This window comes from Podarcis pityusensis (assembly GCF_964106645.2).
Source record: "Podarcis pityusensis genome assembly, chromosome: 1".
NCBI lineage: Eukaryota > Metazoa > Chordata > Lepidosauria > Squamata > Lacertidae > Podarcis > Podarcis pityusensis.
This window is the reverse complement of record NC_138028.1, coordinates 42,807,688-42,823,821: the sequence shown is the minus strand read 5'-3', so window position 1 is coordinate 42,823,821 and position 16,134 is coordinate 42,807,688.

Genomic DNA, 16,134 nt, shown 5'->3' with positions numbered 1-16,134 from the left:
ATCATCAGTTCCGTTGCTACCCCTGATGGCAGCCTCGTTTCCTTGTCACAGAGTTTCCTGAGTCTCAGACGGAATGAGAGTACAGTGGTACCTCGGGTTAAAAACTTAATTCGATCTGGAGGTCTGTTCTTAACCTGAGATACCACTTTAGCTAATGGGGTCTCCCACTGCTGCCGCACGGCCGCGCGATTTCTGTTCTCATCCTGAAGCAAAGTTCTTTTTTTTTTTTTAAATGATATTTATTAAAGTTTCACAAAAATACAGAAAACAAAAAGAAAAAAGTGTAAATTACAACAAAAAAGTAAAAAGTAAGAAAAAACATACAAAATAAACAGTTAAAAACACAATAATGTTCCATAACCTATCTTCCTTACTCTTATTTCCCCAGACCTCCTCATACCTCCCTTCTTTGTATTCCAATTCAGTTTGTTGGTTCAGCAAATCCTTACCATTAATCTTTTACCCAATTGTTAACCTTTTTTTTCTGAAGCAAAGTTCTTAACCTGAGGTACTATTTCTGGGTTAGCAGAGTCTGTAACCTGAAGTGTCTGTAACCCGAGGTACCACTGTACACCTAAACACATTTTAATAATAATAATAAAGCACTGCTTATATCTCTTCCACTAGCCTCAGTAGAGTTTTAAGATTCTTCGGAGAGTGTTTAGCATTTGGGGGGGACGACACTAAGGCCTATTTAACACGAGCACATCAAAGGCAAAGTGTTCACATCATCCTGTGCACACTTACCTGAGAGTAATCCTACTGAGCAAGTGGGATTTACTTCTGAATAAACATACACAGAATTGGCAGCATGTTGTTTTCTCCTGCAGCTTGATAAAAGGTATGTGGTTATATTTTTTAGCAAAGTCCGTATCTGTTTTTGTAAGCTAGCCACATATTGAAACAACCTCTCCTAGTAACAGCTCAATAAAATCCATTTCAAGGGGATTAGATATAAGCAGGTGCCTATTGATTTATTTCATATAAAGGGATGGCTAGGTAAGATTTGCAGCCCCCTGATACTCTGTGCCAGCAGCAAAATCTCAATCACCACAGAAATCCCTTGAGCTGCGCTAAGTATTTCAAATGCAGCCGAGCACTCTTCATGAGTGAGACCAGAAACTATTTAGTTGTAACAAGCACCGTGTGCTGCAACACTTGGGAGAGCTTAGTGCGGTCTAATAATGCTTTAGTAAAGAGTGTATTTCTCTATGAAGTCGTTATACCAAAATGAACTTTTGACGTGGATGCTGAGAGCATTGCTGACAGCTGACAGGCTCTCTATAGCTTGATGTTGCATCTGTCTGTCTCATGAGATCATGGAGACATGTGCTTTTAGGGGTTAAGTCACACAGTGGAAATCATTGACAAATCCGGCTATATCCTCACGGTATAAAAGTCCCTGTAATTTAGTTATTGCAGAACAAAATAGCACATATGTTATGGCTCTCTAAGGAATAGGAAGATCCTGATCACTTCTATTCAGAGTTTGGGTTTCAGATTTACAGTTATCTCACTCCCTGTGCCGTCTCTAGAAATATGATTGTCATGATTTTAGCTCAGGTGTTACTATTTAATATGTTTAGGTTCCGGATGCCCTGCCTTTAGTCTGTTGTATTCTTAAATTTTTGTTATTGTTTACTTGTCTCTGTGGCTCCATAATAACTTGAAAACAAATAAAAATAAGTGTTTTAAAAGGTAAAGGTTGCGTCGTTGTCGGTCATGTATAACAAGTTGCGGCTGGTGGCTTGTGAAAAGAAATGTATTGTAGGAAGGTTATGATTTACTTTACGCTGAATGGAATAAACTGTATCCAGCTATTTTCCTATCATAATTATGCTGTGCATAATTCATAGAGAGCAACACATTTTTATATTCGATACAGATGTACAAAAGCCATGTGTTTCTTTTATAGAAGTAGGAACATTCTCACATCATCCAACCTCCCACCCTAATATGAAGTGCCACTTTACTTTTGCAGTTATTTCTTTTGCTACCTCTTATCAACCAAGTTGCTTTTAAGAAATGCAGTCCAACACAGAGTACAGCCACCAGCAACTTCACTTTTCTTCTGGGACGTTTATCTTTACTACTACTCTGTTGGAAGAGTTTTCAAGGAAAATGTGTCTAGGTAAGACCAGTATGCATTAAGCAGATCATACAGAAAGCCCACCAAACCTCAAGCTTTAAAAATGATGCATACTCAAAAACTTGGATGGTTTGTCCAGAAGAGTGCTCTAAAAATGAAGTAGTCCAATAAAATTCCCTGGACTTTTAGAATGTAAATCTGAAAATGGCAGAGTATGTTTATTTCCTAGCTGTATCAAACATACTGAAAATCCCTCCCAAATCCAACTTGCGGCAGGGAAAACCCTCATCTCTGCAACTAATGAGCTATATCTGAAACTAACTGAAATGAACATTCTTCATCTCAAAACGGTCAAAAACCCTCAGAGGGTATTAAACAAAAAACAAAAAAAACCTAGGATTTTTTTTTGGGGGGGGGGCTCTTTGGAGACTTATCATGGTTACCAAAGGAAAATACCATGTAATTTTCTGCTTTCCTATTCTAAATATCTGGGTCAAATGTTAATTTTGCTGGACTATGTAACTACACATACATACACACACAGCTTGTTTTATTATAGAGTCAACAATGAGCAGCAAAATGAAATAATGACAATTTTGCCAATAAGCACACTATAGTACTGTTTTGATTTCAATTTTTGTGGGGTTGGGGGAAGTCCCTTCCAGCCCCTGGATCCAGCTTATGTTAAATAAGCCAGGCTAGCTTTCTGCTAAGGCAATCACCTGGGTGATGGGCCATTAGGGGGAACAAAGGAAAGGGGCTCTGTGTGAGATGGTAAATGGGTGGGGCCCCTCCCCCAACTTGCAGAAAATTATAAGGGCAAAGCCAGAGTTGAGAGTTGCAGTGTTGTGAACCAGAAGCAAAGCAGCAAGCTGGAAAGAGACACACACAGAGCAATGATTGATTTCTGTTTGAATCCAAGGCTGTGGCTATGGGAGAAGTAAGACCCTATTGGGGTGTTAATGCTGTGAACCCCTCCATTGTAGGCTCAGGTTGTAAAGGTAAACGTAAAGGGACCCCTGACCATTAGGTCCAGTCACAGATGACTCTGGGGTTGCGGCGCTCATCTTGCTTTATTGGCTGAGGGAGCCAGCATACAGCTTCCGGGTCATGTGGCCAGCATGACTAAGCCGCTTCTGGAGAACGAGAGCAGCGCACGGAAACGCCGTTTACCTTCCCGCCGGAGCAGTACCTATTTATCTACTTGCACTTTTTGAGGGTGTGTGATGGCCTGGGAATTTGATTCAGAGGCTGAACCGGAGGAACCCCAGCCTGCACAAGAGTCCCTGCCTCCAGGGCCGGCTGAGCTGGGGCGGGGCCTTGGATCTGAAGCGCCTGCACCTGTGCCGGATCCTCAGGAGCAGGCACCAGGTGATTCCACTCTAGCTCCGGAGGTGATTAAGGACACAGTGCCTACAGGTGCGCCTCTCCCGGCCCTGCCAGAGGAAGGTGAGTCTCCCCCTGGGTCCAGTAACTCCCCAGCCTCTCTTGAACTGCTTAGGGCAGAGAGGCAGAGGGAACTGGTTTATCCCAGGAGGAGTGCTCGCCTAAAGGCCAGGAGAGGTGGGTCTCCTGGGGGCCGGGACCACCCCTGGCCTCAGAGAAGATAAAGGCCAGTCAGCCCGGTCCCAGGTTGTGGGAGCAATGTCGTTGAGTACCTGCTCTTGCCCGGACCCAGACCTGACCTTCCAGTGTTCCTGTCCCCGCCTGGCTTCCTGCTTCGGACCTCGCCTCGCTCCTTGTGAACTGTTTCCAGACCAGTGACCCAGGACCAGACTTTGACTACGCCAACGGTAACCTTCCCCCCCGGGACCAGCACAGGGTGCTTTTGAACTGCTAGGTTGGCGGGAGTAGGGACCGAGCAACGGGAGTCACGGGGATTCGAACCACCAACCTTCTGATCGGCAAGCCCATATATATGTAAATAAGTTGTATATCCTCAAGACACCACAGTCTCTGCGGTGCTTCATTCCCAAAGGAAACACCAACTCTGGGTAAGTTCCTGGAACCCCTGGGGATCTCACACTGCTCAGAGATTGAGGAGGCCTGCAAGAGTACGAGTATTAAGCTGCAGAAAAAAGAATGCACTCCACCAAGTGGCAGAAACAGAAAGTGCAGGGGAAACGTAGACTTCAAACCCAGTATGCCACACTCATTTGCATGTTGGATAGGTAGAGTTGTCCTCTGTTTTATTGCAACTGATGGAATGAGTTAATGAACAGAAGGGTGCCTGGGCCACTTGTGCCTCTCGGTCAGCTGCTCTCCTCAGTTAAGAGTGCTGGCGCTGGTTTGCCCCAAACATAACAGGTCACAGATCTGTTATGGGAGAAAAGAGACTTCCTCATCGTGAAGGAGAGAAGACAGAAGAGTTGAAGTGATCTTGTGCAGAATGCTTCAGTCTTGGGGGGGGGGGGGTTGCTAAGCTTCCCTATGGGCTGCAGTCACTGTTGCTGAAATGCACCCAGGAGTGGAAGCTTAGAGCTACCCTGGATCCTGCTTAGCAGTTCCTATTGGCTTGGTACTGTGAAGTCACAAAAGAGGCCACTGGTTGAGCATCTGCCAACCAAGCTGCACCAGGGTACTTTGATTTAATTCAGTTTAGACCAGGCTTCCACAACCTTGGCCCTCCAGATGTTTTGAGACTCCAATTCCCATCATCCCTGACCACTGGTCCTGCTAGCTAGGGATCATGGGAGTTGTAGGCCAAAAACATCTGGAGGGCCGAGGTTGAGGAAGCCTGATTTAGACTAATCTTTATTTGCCAGCTTAACTGTTTGTGCCTTTAGTATGAGTATGCCAGTTTGTAACAGGGCTGCTGGACTCCTGAGGAATTCCATGCAAAGGATCTTTCATTGGTGATGGCAGGACCAACCTTTAAGTACAGCTGCCTGGGGCCTTCCATATCTTTGCAAAGGTGCCAGGAGACAAAGACATTGGCCTATAGCACACCGTCTCCCCAACATCTTTAATGATGACGGTGACAGTGAATCATGCATGTGCTGTTCCCCTTTTCGTCCCAGCTTCCATGGTAAATGACATATTGCAAAAGTGACCTAATAAATCAGTGCCATTGCATGTAAATTGCCTGGCACTCTTTTGAGTGACCTTCATCTCATGCTGCACACCAGAAAGAATAGCATGCTGCCTTTCATTTCCCTAAATTTGTAGCTCTTTACTTTTCCAAAGCAGATGTGGGGCGGAAATGATGGCAAACTACTCCCGACATTGAAAGGAACACCCTGAACCCCAAACATTTGCATTCTGGGGATTGGCAGAAATTGATCCATAATCAAAGGCACCACTTTGTCTGTTTTTAAGCTTCCAAGGCTGTGTACATACATCAGCCTTTGAAGCCCCATGGTTTGGGCTTCTCTAAAAGCCCTTTTGTAGACACTGCTTTGCAAGTGTCTATTCCTTTCTACTGTGCCGATAGCATGAGCAGTTGTCAAATCATTGTCCTCTGTACACAAAGAGGATGTGTCATCTGCAGCTAGAGCACATTAGTTTCTTTGCTCCCTTCCCTTACGATGCCTGCAAGTTTATTGAAATACCAGAAATCCAGAAGCACAGCTCACTTCTATTACAGTTTGCCCAGAGGCTTCCTTCCCTTGAACCATGCAGGCAACTTCATAGCATCTGTAAAGTTGGAAGGGATCCTAAGGATCATCTAGTCCAGGTATAGGCAAACTCGGCCCTCCAGCTGTTTTGGGACTACAACTCCCTTCATCCCTAGCTAACAGGACCAGTGGTCAGGGATTATGGGAACTGTAGTCTCAAAACATCTGGAGGGCCAAGCACTGGCAGGGGAACGGGGGGGCAGGGGGAGCGCACTGCCCCCGGCACCATCGGGGGGTACCATCACGGCCACCCCCCCAGACATGCGCCGCGCACCCCCACCGCGCCAGGTGCCATGCCCCTGCAAGCAGCACAACACGCCCCAAGGATGCACACCACGCCCCCAGGATGCACGCCAGCCATGCCCCCGCCTGCTCTCCTCCCCCAGTGCTGGAGCATGCAGCTTCGCCACTGGGGCCGAGTTTGCCTATGCCTGATCTAGTCCAACTCCCTGCAATGCAGGTGTTGTATAGTGGGAAAGATGGGCGACAGACACAGCTCTTTTAAGCAACAGCTCTTTTTTACACCAGTTAGCACTGCTCTAAGTCTTTCTGAACAACAGTGAAGCTGGCTGCCTTATATAATGCTCAATAACTTGTAACAGTAACAAATTCCAGCTAACTACCCAGTCGGTGAAAGCAACTCTCAATCCTTCATTTGCATACTGGTGGCACAGAGTGGGAACTGCAGCCAGTCTGAATACATAACAGTAGGAATACGCAGCTGTCCCATGCAGGGATTTAACCTCCAACCTTGGCTCTACTATCCATTGGCTACATTTCTTCTTTCTTTTCCTTTTCTATTTTTTGCAAGGCACTCTGTATGCCCCCCCCCGAACCTCCAATGCCCACCACACTTTTAACAACAACCACCCTGCAAGCTTATTGATATACTAGAAGTCTGGTAGCACAAGTTATATTTTTACCCAGTGTATGTCCAGAGGCTTCCTTCCCTTGTACTATGCAGGCAGCTTCATGGCTAAATATCTTTTTACTCTGGCCAAGGCACTCTGAGTATGCTCAGAGGCTGCCTGTTCTGGTGCTAGGAAATAGTAACTGCAGACTGCAGTGTCTGTGTTATCGCAAGTCATATAATAATACTTTAATTCTATTAATGTTTAATTGTTTTAATGATTTTTTAAAAAATGATTCCCTCCCCCTTATATCAGTTAATTCCTCTGGAGTCATGGTGGTTTTGTAAAAGGGCTGTGGACAAAATGGATGTGCCTCAAATCTGTAGAACTGCCGCCATTAGCAGATAATATGGTTCTTGTTGGGAAAGATGTACAGTGATTGCAAAACTAAGTTGATCAAGGCTTCGGGATTTTGATAATCTGGAGAGATTACTTAAAAATAATACCACCAGGCTGCCTCTTATCGAACAGCCTCTGAAAGTTCCCTGGGGTCTCTCTGACGCGTGTGTGGTGTTAAAATAAACTGAGGTGTTAAAATAAGCTGAGACTACTCAGGGCTTATGCAACAAGAGATGAATTCACTAAGATTAAAAAAGAAAAGTATAAGATCTGTAAATGTTACAGAGGGAGAAATGCAATGCCCCCAAAATTACACAAACCAGAAATATTCCAAAATATTCCCTTAGGAGCAAAACCAAATCAAAACTGGATAAACAGGATTCTCGGACCCTAGTCTCGAACAGTTCCTAACTCATCAGGCTCTTAGCAGATTTTCCTGGCAGTGATCGTATAGTGGTTAGTACTCTGCGTTGTGAGGCTCTTAGTAGATTTTCCTTGCTCACAAGAAGGCCTTTGGTTATTTGAAGTATTTCTCCCAGGCTCCCCATAGAATCATAGCATTGGAAGGGACCCCCTTCCAGGAATCTCAACTAAAGCATCCATGACAAATGGCCATCCAATCTCTGCTTAAAAAACTCCAAGAAACAAGAGTTCCCCCACGTCTCGTGTGAGTCTGTTCCACTGTCAAACAGCACTTAACTGCCAGAAAGTTCTTCCTGGTGTTTAGTTAGAATCTCCTTTCTTGTAATTTGAATTCATCGGTTCGAGTCCTACCCTCCAGAGCAGGAGCAGACAAGCTTGCTCCATCCCATGGGGCAGCCCTTGAGATATCTGAAGATGGCTATCATATCTCCTTTCAGTCTCCTCTTATCCAGGCTAAACATACCTAGCTCCCTCAACCCTTCCTCCTAAGGCTTGGTTTCCAGACCCTTGATCGTCTTGGTTGCCCTCCTGAGATTGCCCATGTGAGATCTGCATGGCCATGTTCAAGTTTTTATTTCACACACAGTTTAAAAAACAATGTATCTATCTTCTACGTGAAGACTGTGAACATCACTAAATCTGACAGAAGCAATCAATAAACTACACCCACCATGTTGACGCATAAAAGGGCTGATATTGGAATCTTTCCTTCTGCCTGCTAACCAGCTGTTTTGAAGAACGCTGTCACTGATTTCATTTGCTACAGCTGCAGCTTATTCAGATGCAAATTTCCATTTGGGCCAGTGTAATCACTTTTGTTTAAAAGATAAATTATAGCCTGCATACAAAGAAGTGATTTTCAGTCATTAAAAGCTAAGCTCTGGCAGCCAAACTAAAAATGGTCATTTCTCAATATAAAATTTAATGTTTTGAACTCTCTCTTGGGGGCCTATAATCAGGCTGTGTTTATTCTGCAATTGCAGTAGTGCAAAATTTGGTACAGAGTGCATAATTCAGCATACTGTACTTGGAATACTGGTTTATTAAAAAGGTCCTTCGGCCTATGAATATAGTGTGCAGCAAAGTCCAAACACTCCAAGTGTCCCTATTTTCCAGGGATGTCTCTGATTTAGAGAAGCTGTCTTGGTTTTGGATTTGATCTGGGAGTGTCCCGCTTTTCCTTAGGATGTCCCTATTTTCACTGGAGGGCATGGGGTTATCCAACCCCCAAGCTATCTGAAGGAAATCCTGTATAGTGAAGTGTGTTTTTTTTAATGTTTAATGTTTTCTTATGTTTTTATATATGCTGGAAGCTGCCCAGAGTGCTGGGGCAACCCAATAAGATGTGTGGAGTATAAATAGTAGAATAATTATTATTAAGAATGGGACGTCCCTATTTTCATCAAAGAAATGTTGGAAGTTATGAAAGTCTGATGAAACTGCAGAAGCCAGATCAGTATTTATCCACCACCAGTTATTAGCTTTGGAGGTGTAAAAGGGGTGTGAGACAGAAACTTTCTGTAAAGTGTAGAAGCTCCCTGTATGATCTCTGTTGGTTTTAGCACGCCAGAATGTGTAGAGTAGATACAAACCAGGTTTTACTTATGGTTCAGACTCACCACAGGCAAGAGCTGTTTAGGCAGCTGAGTAAGACTCTGGGAGCCCTTTGGTGCACTAAAGAACTTTAGCTCTTGTTGTCTCTTGGAATATAGTTACATAAAGGGTTTGGGCAAATTCATAGAATCATAGCATTGGAAGGGACCATGAGGGTTATCTCGTCCAACCCCCTGCAAACCAGGAATCTTTTGCCCAACGTGGGGCTCGAACCCACAATCCTGAGATTTAAAATCTTATGCACTGGGATGGTTGCCCCAGATGCAAAATTGTTAGGGGTGCAAAATTTCAACATCTGTTGCCTCAATATAGCTGCCTGCTTTCGTCACTGGGCTCCTTTGAAAACGGCTTCTCCATGCGAACCAGGAAGTGACCTCTCCAGACAATGGAACAACTCTTCTTTTATTATCTCTGCGGCTGCGGCCTCCTGGGTGACGTGGATGCTGTTAGGCAGCTGCATGAACATGCATACTCCATCTGTTTCCTTCCCTCCAAGCGGCCCCTGTTTGGTCTGACCCAGCAAGGCTCTCCTTATTTTTTGAAGCCTGGGTGGAATTACACACATAAAAAACACTGTGAAAAGGGTTTTTTTTTAAAAACGTTTTGAAAAATACATTGAATTTGGCATAGCTCACTGTCGCCATCTAGTGTCACATCTGTATATTGCATTTTGCAACACATTTAGAACGTTTTACTTGCATCTGTATAGCTGAGTCCCTATTCTCAAAGGGAAAGTGGAATCAGTTTTTTAGGTTAGAGAAAGGAAGGGCAGCAAAATTGTAGCTCTGGGAGTGGGGGCAGAGATCCTGAAGACCTCTATATCTGTTGGACTGTCAACCCTCATCACTCCTGACCATTGGCCATCTTGGCCAGCTGGGGCTGATGGGAGCTGGGGTTCAATATCTGGAGGACCATAAATTCCCACCGCTGCTGTAACCAAGAGGACTTTCCTGTCACAAGAATTCAAGTGGAAACTGTCTGAAATCGGAGGGAACATGTAAACTGAGATAACAGTTTGTTCACACAAAATAATGTTCTCATTTGTCAATGTGATCCTCCAATTTTGTCTGGTTGATAGTCCAAGGTTTTACTGTCAGAACAATTTCCCGAGGGAGCTGTTTTCCTAGGACACTTGGAATTCCATGCAGCATTTATCTGGATTGCAATCCAATCCTATAACCAAGTTTTGTTGGGTATCCATAATGCCCGGCCTAGCAACAGTGCAACGTAGAAACAAACTAAAGTTATCTCAGCTGCAAAGTCAACAGCACGATCGGAGAGGCAAAAATAAAAATGAAACACAACTTCTCCAGCTACTCTCACAGCTCCAGATGAAACGTTCTGTACTAATGGGGCATCCATCACAACAGGCAGCCACCGTCGGAGCCCAGTGGCTGGGAGGAGACCCACACAGAGAAAACAGAGTTCACCGCGGTGCAAGAGAAGTTTCTATAGTCCCACTGATCGAGCACAAACACTGTGCAAATCCTTGCACACAGAATAGATCTTGGTGTCCTTAAGACAGGCACAGGCATTTTGTAAAAAGAGAGGTACGGATCTCTGTAGCATCCTTCCCCATGGCCTTGCTCAGGAAACAAGGCTGGCTAGCAAAAAGCATTCAGGAAGAGAGTGAGTGAGAGACAGGATACACAGGCAAGGGAGCAGAGGGCTCCTCCACCTTTTTCACCTGCGTGTTATTTTTTTGCTCCTTAATCATGGCTTCTCCTCTTTCTACATGACTGTGGCAGATCTAAGTTTGAACAGAAGGATCTGCTGTCATCGCATCTCAGCAGCCCTTTAAAACACAGCCAGACCCCTACATCTAGAGCCCTGTGACATCACAGTCATGGCTTCCCCCACAGAATTCTGGGAGTTGTAGTTTGTCAAGGGTGCTGAGAGTTGCTCGGAGGCCTGTAGTTGCAGCAACAAAGAGCTACAGTGTCAGAGTTCCCTATGAAGAGGGATTTATTCAGGCATAGGTAAACTCAGCCCTCCAGATGTTTGGGGACTACAACTCCCACCATCCCTGACCACTGGTCCTGTTAGCTAGGGATGATGGGAGTTGTAGTCCCAAAACAGCTAGAGGGCTGAGTTTAGGGATGCCTGGATTTACTGATATACCACTCAGAGAACAGGAGCTCTGTGAAGGGAACCAGGGTCTCCAAACAACACCCTTAACAAACTACACCTCTCAGAAGTCTGTGGGGGAAGCTATGGCTATTTAAACTGGCATAGTGTTCTAAATGTATGCTGGGAATGTGGCCTGTGTCTCAGTGGTGAACTGATATGCACCTAGAAGAACATGTGCCGTTAAGGACCCAGCAGTGATGATGGAAGGACCTGTGAGGAACAAACTGTGTCTGTGGTTTAACAGCTTTCCTCCCCCCCCCCCCTTTTGTGAAATTGCTTTGTTGTGAACCAAAAACTCCTGACTGTGGTTCTACAAGTGCTTCTTTTATTAAGAACACAACAAATTGCTCCATCTTGGCACCATCTGAAAAGAAGTAATCTGCGGATAAAAGCTTTTTGGTTGTTCTGATTTAGGAGCTGAAAGCACAGACTGTGTCTTTATGGGCTTGATTTTTTTCTTTTTTTAATGACACATAAGTGACATGGAAGTTGGAGCTGGCTGTACACACAGCCCAATCTGATGCGCTCTCCTAATGGCACAAAGTGGGCTAGAATTATGGGCTGCTAATCGTTTACACACCAGGGGGCATTGACAGGCAGGGACAACTTTACCCCACGCTAAGGAATTAGGAGTGCCTTAAGGACTCCAATCAGTGTGAAGCTGGTTTGACAAACAGCATCCAACAGCAGCACCTTATAACAAAGTGCAGGATACATATACCTTTTGGGTAATGTGTGAACATGGATTAAAAACCCAGCCCTGGAAACGCAGAGAGTGTACGGTAATCAGGAGTGTGAACACAGCCTTTTTTTCTCTGGACTTAGGGTCCCTGGTTGGAATTGATTTGGGAACCATCAGCAATACCGCTCTGCTTTGGAAACTTGAAGAAGCAGCAAAGTTGCACTCACTTGGGATGCAGAATTGACCTAGGAACCATTGATTGTTGACCCCCCTATTCTAGCAATGCGTCATTACAGATACTTTAGGGAAGTGACTCCCAATTAGCTAAGGACTGTGGCCCCCATTTTCAAAAGCCAAGCTTTTTGATAACTCTATGATAGCTTTTGTTATGTGAGTGGTGCCAGGGACCCCCTGGGTGAGTTATGTGGACTCCCTGGGGCAGGGAGGGCCATCTAGGGGGGCAAGGGTCCCCAAAAAATTTCAAGGAAGGGGCAAGGCCCCCTCAAAATTCTGCAGCAACTGTGTGCATGCCGTGGATGCACATCATTTGACGTGCTCATCTCACTCATGCATGCCGCACGGCGTGTTAGCGTCACTTGTGCAAGCCACAAAGCATGCACACAACATGTCAACTTAACTCCTGTTGGGCTGCTTTGTATATGGTTGTTAGTTTGTAATTATTAGACAACTCAGGGCATGAACCATTCAAGCTTAAGCACTGTTATTTCCCATTGATCTGAAAAGTAGTGCTAAGTGCAGGCTTCCATTGAAATCAGTAAGTTTTTGAAGCAGTTAGTCTGGACTGTATCCTCTCTCTCCATTTTCAGAAGGGGGAATGTATTTTTTCCCTTTCTTTCAATGTCTTTGCAAAGCAGTTCAAAATAATTTGCAATGCATCATTTAACATTATGCAATTATTGCCTCCATCTTTCTAACAGCTGCAAAACAACGAGACACGTTGTCGTTCCTCTTTGAAGCAAAAGCACACGTCACACCACTGTTGTATCTCTATGAAAATATGTTACATTTTGATTGCGTTCTGCGCTTTAGTCCTTTGGCACTTTTGACCTTATGTCTCACTCAAGAATTGCTAACAAAATTAGCTCAGCTGGCGTCAGAACTTGCCATTTCTTGTCCTGTCAAAATGTTCCGGATGAAATTGTTCATGCAGCAGAAGGTGAGTGGTCAGTTTCGATCAGGGCTGCTGGTGGAGAATACTTTTCTCGGGCGCTGAACCAGCATGGGCCCCAAACTCTCAACTTTCATTTTTTTAGAACAGTAAGTCAATCTGACACCTATAAAGGAAGTTAGGAAGGAAAATGTGCAGATAAAGTTGTCAGGCTTTGGCAGATAAATACAGAAAAGCTAGGTATGTTTAATCATTGTTGCTATGCAATTGCAGAAAGGAATGCTGACCATCCCCGCTTGGGCTTGAGAGAGACCCTCCCAGGACAGCAGAAGAAACAGGAGAAGAAGCTTGTTTTTGTTGCTGCCAATCTGAACAGAGGATAGTCTTCCTGTGTACTGAGGTACCTTCCTCCACATCCACATTATTTCACTTACTCCCCAAGTGTGCTGCCTTAACATTATCAAACACAACCAGCTGGCTTTGGCATATTTTACTCTGAAGTATTTCCCTTGAAATAAATGAAGTTTCCTTCCTACTCAAAAAAAATTGTGATATTGCCATATTCAACACCCTCTCCAATTTTCCATGTCCCCCCACAACTGCTAACGGGCTGTTTGTCATCACTGGGCTGTTATTTATATAGGAACCAGGAACCACAAATGTAAAATACAAAATGAACCAGCAAATACAATGAAAAAACCATCAAATGCCCTACAGCTGGAGCAAGTCAGTATTCATAGACTCATAGATCAGAGTTGGAAGAGTCCCTGAGGATCATCTAGTCCAACCCCGTAAAATGCAGCTGTCCCTTATGGGGATTGAACTTGCAACCCGGGTGTTTTCAGCACCGTGTTCTAACCAACTGAGCTAATCCTGTAGAATGAATTTCAGCACACGGGTGGTTTTATTAATAAAGGTTGGTAAAATGTGTGTGTGTTTTGCTGACAGCTGTGAAGCTATACATACTTAATAGTATCTCTTGCTGGTTGTATCTTTCTATTGCTTTTCCTCCCCGAAGCTCAAGGCTATGTAAATTTTATTCCCCTCTTCCCTTTTAATCTTCACAACAGCCCTGTGAGGTAGGCTGAGTTGGTAGTTCAGACACCAAATCTGTGAAACTGAACATACTTAAATTATTTTTTTGCTTGTTACTGATCAGGGTTGGCAAACTTTTGTTTTTTTGGGGGGAGAGATATTTTGTATCTTGTCTTTTTCTACCAGGAGTTAAGGGTTGTGTCAGTTGTTCTCCTCCCTCCTTCTGTCTTTGTAAGAGGCCTGTGAGGTAAAATAGGTTAAGTTAATATATGCACATAAGCAGAAGCTTTTTGCTAATGGATTGCCTGGCGGAATAGGCAGGGCAGGGGGAGTGTTGTGATATACTTCAGGTTTATTCTGGGGTAATTGGTTTGTAATGGCAGTCACCCACTGTGGAAACTAGAGAAGGTTAGCTCTCAAGAAGGATTCAGTTTTGTGTACTTTAAAATATATAATTATTTGCAGAGAATTTTTTTAATAAAGACTTTCTTCTTTTATTGGGGAAAAAACAAGGAGTTTTGACAATGGAATTTCTTTATTGCCTTTTTTTCATTTCCACAGCCAATATTCTGCAAGGTAGGAGCCATCTCGAGTGATAATCCTGCCCCCATTTTGGTTGCTGAAAGCAAGAGTCAGTAACATAAGGGATGTCACGTTGCACGAAATGGGGGTGGAAGACCATAAGATGTGCTGCAGAGTTGGGAAAATGAGAGATTTAATGCCAAAAAACATTTTGTACAATCCACTCCGTCCACAAAATGCATTGGGCTTGGGCTCTCAGTTGTGAAACAGAATATTTATGTTAAGGTTGGAGGGGTCCACTTATTCATTCATCTGGCCATATGATGATCAGGTGCAAAAGAGAATAGCAGTCATGCACTGCCATTAATAGGACCCAGTAACAGAGGAGTTTCCCACAATGTCTGCCCCTTAAGACTCTTGATTGTGAAGCAATCAGTATCGTTATCACAGGTTTCCCCCCCTTACTTTCCTCCCTCTCACTATAGTCTCATTATTCTACAGGCACAATTCAAGTTACTTATCTACTCTTGATTAAGTGATACACCACGGTCTTGGAACTACTCTTTCTGTTCCCCAGTTACAATGTGAATTTATGCCCTACTTTTCAAGGAAAGAAGCTTTCAGAAAGCAAATGAATGACTAAGACTGGATTTCTGAAGATCCTTACTTAGAGGCATCCAGAAGCAATACTTTGTATTTCTTTAGGACATTCCTTCACTCCATGTTGCTCCTCGTGAGTCCAGAGGAACATTGCCCGGCTATTATTTTATTGTTTTAATATGCTGTAAACTGTTTTGAGATTTTTATTAAAAATATAAAGCGGTATAGAAATTTAATACATACATACATACATACATACATACATACATACATACATACAAATAGAGGTGGACGATGCTGGTGTGGCAGGCAATGGGTCCCCACTGATATCAACCAGGCTATTTAGGCCCTGATTCAAGAATATCAAGCCCTGAAAGGACTGCTTACCTTCCTATGATGGCAAGTGGCGGTTGTGCCCTGGCATAGCCACGGTCCACACCCAGGGCAAACTTCTGACTGTTGGGAGATGGCACCCCATCTTTCTCTGACTATGTGTGTCGCTGGGAGTCTTGTATTCAAGTGGACCTATCACAGGCAAGCTGCATTTGAATGGACCTACCCGGAAGCTGTATGCTGGCTCCCTCGGCCAGTAAAGCGAGATGAGCGCCGCAACCCCAGAGTTGGTCACGACTGGACCTAATGGTCAGGGGTCCCTTTACCTTTACCTATCATGGTGCTGGAGGAGACTCTTGAGAGTCCTATGGACTGCAAGAAGATCAAACCTATCCATTGTTAAGGAAATCAGCCCTAAGTGCTCATTGGAAGGACAGATTGTGAAGCTGAGGCTCCAATACTTTGGCCACCTCATGAGAAGAGAAGACTCCCTGGAAAAGACCATGATGTTGGGAAAGATGGAGGGCACAAGGAGAAGGGGACGACAGAGGACGAGATGGTTGGACAGTGTTCTTGAAGTGGGAGGTAGTGGAAGACAGGAGTGCCTGGCGTGCTCTGGTCCATGGGGTCATGAAGAGTCCGACATGACTAAATGACTAAACAACAATCACAGGCAGGCTGCATTTGCTGGGAGGATTGTATTCAAACGA